Source organism: Aegilops tauschii, chromosome 2 (assembly GCF_002575655.3).
Source record: "Aegilops tauschii subsp. strangulata cultivar AL8/78 chromosome 2, Aet v6.0, whole genome shotgun sequence".
In the NCBI taxonomy this organism is placed as follows: domain Eukaryota; kingdom Viridiplantae; phylum Streptophyta; class Magnoliopsida; order Poales; family Poaceae; genus Aegilops; species Aegilops tauschii.
Window position 1 is genome coordinate 530,552,215 of NC_053036.3, and position 9,593 is coordinate 530,561,807.

Here is a 9,593-nt window from a genome sequence, read left to right on the forward strand (position 1 = left end):
ATCATCACGCTGGGAACACAAAACATGGCTAGATTACTAGGTGGTTCTCTAAGACACCTAGGGTCATAATAATAGCTTCAACATATATGTCGAGGTAATGGAGTACCTCAACACACTGATTAGTGTGGTTAATCTGGCCCAAAGGAACATCGGGAACGGGAAGAAGTGATTTGCAATTGCATCAGACTATGTGAAACCTGGGATGACTCGGACAGCATAACGGCTGTAAATGCTCAAAAATATTTGAGACATCCTGCAAAATAGTGGCATGACCACTCAACATCACAATATCAAGGTTCTGAGGCCAGCTATGAACATACGGAAGTAGTAGAAACTGAACAGGGGCTTGAATCCATCAATCCTATAAGTCTATGGATTAGTAACATGTGACTCCCCCGATTTGACCGTACACTAATCATGCACGCAAATGTGTACGATCAAGATCAGGGACTCACGGGAAGATATCACAACACAACTCTAAAACATAAATAAGCCATACAAGCATCATAATACAAGCCAGGGGCCTCGAGGGCTCGAATACAAGTGCTCGATCATAGACGAGTCAGCGGAAGCAACAATATCTGAGTACAGACATAAGTTAAACAAGTTTGCCTTAAGAAGGCTAGCACAAAAGTAGCAACGATCGAAAAGGCAAAGCCTCCTGCCTGGGACCTCCTAACTACTCCTCGAAGCCGAACTCCATGTAGAATCGTCCTCTTGATCTCTAGCTCCTGTACTCCAGTATCTGGTTGCGACAATCAGGTATAGACAAGGGAAAAGAGGGAGAAAAGCAACCGTGAGTACTCATCCAAAGTACTCGCAAGCAAGGAGCTACACTACATATGCATGGGTATATGTGTAAAGGACCATATCGGTGGACTGAACTGCAGAATGCCAGAATAAGAGGGGATAGCTAATCCTGTCGAAGACTACGCTTCTGGCGGCCTCCATCTTGCAGCATGTAGAAGAGAGTAGATGATAAGTTCACCAAGTAGCATCGCATAGCATAATCCTACCCGGCGATCCCCTCCTCGTCGCCCTGTTAGAGAGCGATCACCGGGTTGTATCTGGCACTTGGATGGGTGTATTTTATTCAGTATCCGGTTCTAGTTGTCATAAGGTCAAGGTACATCTCCGGGTCGTCCTTTTACTGAGGGACACGGCTATTCGAATAGATAAACTTCCCTGCAGGGGTGCACCACATAACCCAACACGCTCGATCCCATTTGGCCGGACACACTTTCTTGGGTCATGCCCGGCCTCGTAAGATCAACACGTCGCAGCCCCACCTAAGCACAACAGAGAGGTCAGCACGCCGGTCTAACCCTATGCGCGCAGGGGTCTGGGCCCATCCCCCTATGCACACCTGCACGTTGCGTACGCGGCCGGAAGCAGACCTAGCCTAGTGGCGTTCCAGTCCAATCCGGCGCGCGCCACTCAGTCGCTGACGTCACGAAGGCTTCGGCTGATACCACGACGTCGGGATACCCATAACTACTCCCGCGTAGATGGTTAGTGCGTATAGACCAAATGGCCAGACTCAGATTAAATACCCAGAACTCGTTAAGCGTGTTATTTATCCGCGAACGCCGACCAGGGCCAGGCCCACCTCTCTCCTAGGTGGTCTCAACCTGCCCTGTCGCTCTGCCATAAAGTAACAGTCGGGGGTCGTCAGGAACCCAGGCCCACCTCTACCGGGGTGGAGCCACCTGTCCTTTCAGCCCCCTCATCAGAATCACTTGCGGGTACTCCTCGAGCCGACCCGACTTTAGTCACCACATGTGTCATGTATATAATGTATATAGTATATACCCGTGATCACCTCCCGAAGTGATCACGGCCCAGTAGTATAGCATGGCAGACGGACAAGAGTGTAGGGCCACTGATGGAACACTAGCATCCTATACTAAGCAGTAGGATAGCAGGTAAGGGTAACAATTGTAGTAACAAAGACATGCTATGCATCAGGATAGGATTAACGGAAAGCAGTAACATGCTACACTACTCTAATGCAAGCAGTATAGAGAAGAATAGGCGATATCTGGTGATCAAGGGGGGGATTGCCTGGTTGCTCTGGCAAGAAGGGTTCGTCGTCGATGTAGTCGATCACAGGGGTATCGGTAGCGGTCTCGGGGTCTACCGGAAAGAAGTAACGGATGGGAACACAATAAATAACAGAGCAATCAAAGCATCACAAAGCATAACATGTCAATACGCGGTGCTAGGTGTGCCCTAATGCAGTGCGAGGTGATACCGGCGAAGGGGGGAAACATCGGGAAAGTATTCCCGGTGTTTCGCGTTTTCGGACAGATGAACCGGAGGGGGAAAGTTGCGTGTTTGCTAGCTAGGGATGTGTGGCGGACGAACAAGCTGCGTATCCGGATTCGTCTCGTCGTTCTGAGCAACTTTCATGTACAAAGTATTTTCATCCGAGTTACGGATTATTTTATATTAATTTTTAAAGATTTAAACAATTTCTAGAATTTCTGGTTTTATATTAGTTCAAATGAAAAACAGAATATACTTTTGTCACCTAGTGCTACCCTAGCATGTGAGTATGACAATGGGGCCAGTGGGGTTGGGTTGACCCGGTCAAAGGTTGACTGGTCAACATATGAATAGTGTAAGTGGGTCCCGTGTGTCATTGTCTTTTGATTAATAAAATGGTAATTAACCAGGGTGGTCCAACATGTCATTTACACTATACCTAACCACTACTTAGCCTAACTACTAATTAGCTAACCTACCTAACCAGGATCGGCCTCATCCACACACGTACGCACACACACAACGCGCTCACACACACTCGACTACGCACACATCATGCACACACACTGGCGCACACGACCATGGCCGTGGCCAGCAGCAGCAGGCAGCGGCGCACGGCTAGCAACGGCGGGCAACGGCGGCACCTAGTGGCAGCAGCAGTACGAGAGCAGCAGGGGCACCTAGCGGCGGCAGCAGTACGAAGAGCAGCAGCAGATGGAAGTTAAGCAGCAACAGCTCACGCACACACATATGTACGCGTACACGCGAGCTCGGATGTGCTCGGGGACGGCAAATGGCGACCGGATCGAGGCGGGGGAAGAAGGGATCCGGAGGAGTTGCTCACCGTGAGTCCATTGGCACGCTCGGGGAGGGTCGGGGTGGACCGGAGAGGCGGTGGTGATGGCGAGACGGCGATGGCCGAACGAAGAAGACGAAGACTGCGCCTGCTACGCAGCTCCCTGCCTCGTTCCAATGCCCTGAACGGACGCGGTAGAGCGCGGTGAACCTCCAGGATGTGCTCCCGTACGCCGGAGAGGCCGGTGGACGCGTCAACGACGGCGAGGCAGCGGTGACCGCGTGAGCTTGCGAGCTCAAAATCGAGCCAGAGGAGAGGGGGGCGATGGGGATCGAGGGGGAATGAATGAGGGCGAGCTAGGGTTTCTGGGGGACGCCTTAGTAGGCCGAGGGAGGGTGCGGATGGCCGGCACGTGGCCCTGGCGCCATGGATGGCCGGCACGCACGGCTCTGCCTCTCCCCTGCGGGAGGTAGGGGAAAAGGCCGGCTAGCTGGGCTGGGCCTGGTACAGTGTTAGTACTGGGCTTAGTGAACAGGTGGATTTCTCCCTTTCTTTTCTTCATCTTTATCTTTTTCTGTTTTCCAATTTAGCTATTGTTTTTCTAAATAGTTTAGTGATCAAATGAATTTTTTCAAATATGAAACTTCGCACAAAAATGATATGCAATATTCTAGGGTTGCACAAAAACTAATGAGGGCATTCGCAATTTATTTGATTTTCGGTTTGAATTTAAATGTGTTGAACACGTGTTGCTGGGTGTGTTTTAAATACTTTAGGGGCACTTTAACAACTCAAATAATGTTAGTTCTACATGTAAATTATATAGTGATTATTTTCAACCCAACAAACATTTTTTTGTTCTACCGTTTAAAGAAATATTATTTTGACTTGAAATTTAAATTTGAATTTGAATTTGATTTTTATTAAGTGGCAATGTGCATAGTAATCATGATGACATGGCCACCATTAGGGGGGATTACTGTAGCATGATTCTCGGGGTGTTACATAACACGTGATCCTAATAGAAAGAAAAGAAAGCCTAGTTCCTTAACCCCGTAGGAAAGATAGGATGACTCGGATCAGAAGGGCATAAGGTAAAGGAGTAAAAAAGAGCCTTACGTTCCCATCCACAATCAATTCTCTTATATAACTAAAGCATTTCTAGACTCAACTTCGACCAGTTTGGCTTGGTAATCCTACAGGCAGTCAGGCTCTGATACCAAAGCTGTCAGGATCCCGATTCCAAGTCACATCAATCTAGCCGGTAACACCTCATGTCACTTTGCGGCCTCACGAACGGTATTCCCACGGGTGTCGCCTTACCATGGCCCGGGACCGTTTGCGCCTTTTGGCTCACGTATATGATAGTGTCGCTAGCATCCATATGACAGAGAACCCGGGCCGACATGACTAGTCGTGAACCCAAAGTGGCACTAACTTATGGGGACAGGCATACATGAATCAACATTGAGCATGTCGGTCAGCAGCGTGCGAATCCGGGCTGTAGCACTGGGCTAACAGGACTCCGGTGAACCGGGCTGTAGCAGTCTAGGCAGGACTCCGGATGTCACCGCGTGACATTTCCCCGAAGGGACAGACACAGGAACGAAGTGAATCACATGCCGGCCAGTCAAGTGTTCCGGAGCAGTAGTGCTGGGCTAGCAGGACTCCAGTGAACCGAGCTGTAGCGGACTACTATGGCTCATGGAAGCACAAGACTACATTTCCCCATAAGAGAGGCTACCAAGGATAAACAACTAGATTGTCGGATCCCACACATACCAAGCATTTCAATCATACACACAATATGCTCGATATGTATAAATACAACATGGCATCACAACATAACTCTACGACTCAAGTATTTATTCATTAGGCTCCGAGGAGCCAAGTATTACAAACATGGGTCTCATGACCCAACATACAGAGCATACAAGGAACAAGCACATGCGGAAGCTTAACTTGTCTGAGTACACACAACTACAAATGAAGAAGGCTGAGAAGCCTGACTATCTACAAGACCCTACCAAGGGTACAAGATTGTAGCTGAGGTAACAAGCTAAACGTCGAAGTCCACGCGGAACTACTAGTGAGACTGAAGTCTCTCTGGAAAAACATAAATTAAGCAAACGTGAGTACAAATGTACCCAACAGGACTTACATCAGAACTAGCTACATATGGATCAGTATCAACAAAGTGGGTGGTGGAGTTTGACTGCAGCAAGCCAGCTTTGACTCGGTGGCTATCCTGAACTACGATTGCAAGTAACTCTTTTGAGGTGGCGCACACGAGTCCACATATTCACCATATCAATACACCACTATGGATCCGCTTCCGTCTCCCTACGAGAACGCCATCCATAGCACTCACGCTTATCTTGCGCATTTTAGAGTATCCACTTTCACTTGTGTATGAACTGTACAGGCAACCCAGAAGTCCTTTACCGCGGACATGGCTATTCGAAGAGATGATGTTAACCCTGCAGGGGTGTACTTCTTCACACACGCTCTCGCCACTTACCACCATGTACACGTCGTGTATCTCGGCAACCTTCAAGCGGAAGCCTGGCGAGGGAGTCGGCCACGACCTGACTAACCACACAAGTCTCTAGTTCAGGTTTATCGCCTATTCGGGTTCCATCCGCAAGGAGATCCGGCCGTGGTGTCGCTCACGGCCCCAAACGATGTGAGCAGGGTTCCCAAGCCCACCATCCGGGTGCCACTTGGTATACCGTGCCACTGTGCCTAGTCTGTCCCAAGCCCACCTGTACCGGGTGCCACTTGGTAGACTACTAACACTACCAACAAACACCAGAAACTAGTTGCAACTCCTGGACAGAGATCAAGTTGATTAATAAGTCGAGAGGGGTCGAGTTACCGGAACCCAATGTGTGGTAGTAACTGTTCATGGATCACAAACACAGAACTCAGTTCCCGAGGACGGCTTCAATGAGACAACCCACCATGTACTCCTACATGGCCTCTCACCGATACCTTTACCAAATCGTGTTCACACACTTAGCTCTCAATAGTAGGACATGTTCACACATCTCCAATTCATCCCCGACGAATCAGACCTGACTCAACTCTAAGCAGTAGCAGGCATGACAAACAGCACGAATGAGTAGGCACATCAGGGCTCAAACAACTCCTACTCATGCTAGTGGGTTTTATCTATTTACTGTGGCAATGACAGGTCATGCAGAGGAAAGGAGTTCAACTACCGCAGCATGTAACAGTTGAATCATTATTGTCCTAATGCAGTAAAAGAGAGCAGGAGCGAGAGAGTGGGATTGTATCGGAATGAACAAGGGGGTTTTGCTTGCCTGACACTTCTGAAGATAGCATAACTCTTCATCGGTGTCATCGAACTCATCGTCGGAACTACGTCCACTGAGAGGGGACAAACACCGGCAACAGAGAAGAAACACAATCAATGCAATGCAACAATATGATGCATGAACATGACATGGCAATATGATGTGATTTGAGCTAATGCAACTAAAACCAGAAGGGTTTGAGCTAATTTGAACCAAGGGTTCAAATTCAAACTCAAGTTATGAATTTATAATGTGCATTATCATGTTTTGATCTATACAGCAAGGTTAAGTTGATTTGTCATGCATGAAAACAGCATAAATGGATAGATTGGAATTTTCTGATGATTTTTCATATATAACTTATTTCATTTGGAGATACGGTTGATTTTCTATGATTTTTAGAAGTTTATACTATTTTCTGGAATTCCCTGAATTAAATTAAATCCAGAAAATCTATTACTGCGTGAGCACTGCATCCTGCTTGCGTCAGCAAGTCAACAGCGCTGACTGGAGTCAAACCTGACGTGTGGGGTTCACACGTCAGTGGCTCATGGTTAACAGGGGTGTGTTTAGCCTAATTACGAGATTAGTTGGCACCGGGGCCCACTGTCATTGACTCTAGGGGGTTAACTAAAAGGTGATTAACGCCTAATGACCGTGCCACGTCATCAGCTTATCGCCGGCGACACACGGGCACGGCGGCGACGCTCGGGACGCCGGCTCCGGCGACCATCCAAGCGGCGAACAGGCGAACCGGGGGTGCGAGAAACCAACCCGCGGTCGCCCGCATCCACTGGACCCATCCGGGGGGTCGAGGGGTGGCCTGGAGCAGCGCTCGCGAGCTCGGCTTGGCGGGGCCGAAGCTCGGGATTGACGGCAACGGCGCTGTGGGGCACCGTGGGTCAAGTCGGGGTGTGCGTTGGCTTCCTGGAAGCGTCCTGAGCACGTGTGCATGCTCAAACATGAGCCTCAACGACTGTGGCGACGGCGGCGACATGGCCGGCGGCGAGGAACTTCGGCCAGGATGGCCCGATGGCCAAAGGGCGTGCGCGGTCAGGGGAGAAAGGGGAGAACGATGCGGGGCTCACAGAGAACTCGTAGAGATGCTCAGACTGCTCGGGGACGTCCTGGCTATGGCGAATCGACGACGGCGGTGGTCGGATGCAGAGGACGAGGACGACGGCGGTCGGCGTTGCAGCGCGTCCGGTGAGGCGTGGATCGGCGGAGAGCTTAGGTGCGAGGATACAGAGCTCGACGATGGGATGGGTAGGCGAGGCGGTGGCTGTGGCTGCGCGGGCAGCGAGCGGCGGCGACGGCAGCGCTCGGGCGCGCGAGAGAGAGAGATCCAGGGAAGAGGGTGAGAGCGAGGGATAGTGAGAGAGAGAGGCACGGAGGTGCGTGGCGTCGTCCAAGGGGGTCGGGGTGGGGCCAACCAAGCAGGAGGTGGCGCGCGCGTGTGCGCGCACGGCGGGCACACGCCCTCCTGCCCACTGGCAGGAGGTTGAAGACGGTGGAGGGGCCTGGTGGGCTGGGCCAGCAGGAATTGGGCCAGGTGGGCTGCATAGTGCAAGGCCAGCTGATGGGCTGCCAGGTACGTCCAGGTAAGTTATCCCCTTTTTATTTCTGTTTTCTATTTTCTGCTTCTGTTTTGAATTTAGTTTGCGGACCAAATTATTTTTGCAGCTTCTGGAAACATTTGTGGATGCAAATTGGTTTATCCCAGAGCTCCACAAAAAGTCTCAGAATTATTGGAGCAATAAAATATTTATAGGATTTACTTGCTCCAACTCAAATACATTAGTAAATTAGATCAAAGCCCAAATAATTCCCTAAAAATGTTAAATATTTTTGGTTTGGATCAAAACCCTTGCCAAAATTATCAAATATTAATGAAAGAATTTTTGGGTTCATTGAAAATATTTTTAGGTTGAACCTGTTTGATTTGACTTGGTGCTAGGGTTTGAAACACCCCCATTTTCAAAGTTTCACGAAATTTAAACATAATGCAACACAACGATGGCTAGCCTAGGTCGTAACAGACTAGGGATGTGACAATACGGTCACTACGAGATCGTATAGCTCCGTATCCATCCATTTTGACCAGTCAAAGAATCCTCCTGGCACGAATTATGCTCAAGTGTAGTTATCGAATCCGAGACCTCAAGTTTGATGAGCGAACAGGCTAACCAGCTACACAACCCTCCTGTTATGTTCAACGAGAGGAAAATAACCTTTTATACATTCCTGCATTCGTGTGACAAGCATGACGTGTTTTTTGTGTGTGTGGGAGTCATTGGGATTTAAATCATAATCGTGTCATGTGGCTTTGGTGGTAAGACTATCCACAGTGGTGTAGAAATAATGCAACCTTAGTCACCTTACCTCTCTCCACGTAGTACGTTGGGTCCCACCAGTCAGAGGGTGAAACAAACAAATTAATAAGAAAAATTAAAAGCGCCAGCGGTGTATCTTACCTCACACATCTCGCTACTGCTCGGGAACACTGTCCAATTGATCCTCTGTTCGCTCACGTACTATTTTAAGTGAATCCTTATTATAACATGCACATAATTTTGGGCACTTGTATTCGACCTAAGTCAGTGTGCCACCGTATCTCGTACGACTCCCTCCGTCTAGGTGTAATAAGTCATGTTAGAAGGTGCAGCGGGACCAAGGTGCAAGCAGATTGGAGGAGAAGGAGAAACTTGACCGGTCATTCCTCCAATCAAAGCCCTGATTTCTGTCTCTAAACGCAACAATTAATCCAAACAACTAAGAGATGCCGTTTTAGCTACCATGCAGGGCCACGTATTAACTCGCATGCAAGCCGACTTTGATTTCTTGACTGATCAACGCGTAGTTCCGCTCCATGCATTGGGTTTCCGGGGGAGATAACAAGGCAGAGTAATTAAGGAGCGTTTGGTTACATTGCTTAGGCTGGTCATAGTGGTGAGTAACTTGGACTAGTACAACATGCATATGTTATTAGTCTATGTCACTACTATGCGAAATTTGTCGTCGGAAGCGAGCCTATTTGGCTCTCCTGAGCTAGCAAGGTTTTTCTAGCCCACCCAAGCTAGCTGGCACACAAAAGCTAACATATTTTAACAGTTCCAAACGCCTAACCTTGCCCGGCTATGCTATAAGCTGTTCTTGCTAAGGATCCAAACGCTCCCTAAGTAACAACGCTCGCTAGCAACGAGGCCAGG

At 49.0% G+C, this 9,593-nt stretch overlaps 1 long non-coding RNA gene across 1 annotated transcript; it reads right to left on the reverse strand.

The window, feature by feature from the left end:
- Positions 1-485: 485 nt before the first annotated feature.
- LOC141041752 (uncharacterized) lies at positions 486-7,859 on the reverse strand. Its single transcript, XR_012203216.1, has 3 exons — positions 7,473-7,859; positions 6,391-6,457; positions 486-745 (listed from the first exon to the last, which is right to left on the reverse strand). It is a non-coding gene; the product is annotated as an uncharacterized lncRNA (long non-coding RNA).
- Between the last annotated feature and the right edge of the window lie 1,734 nt (positions 7,860-9,593).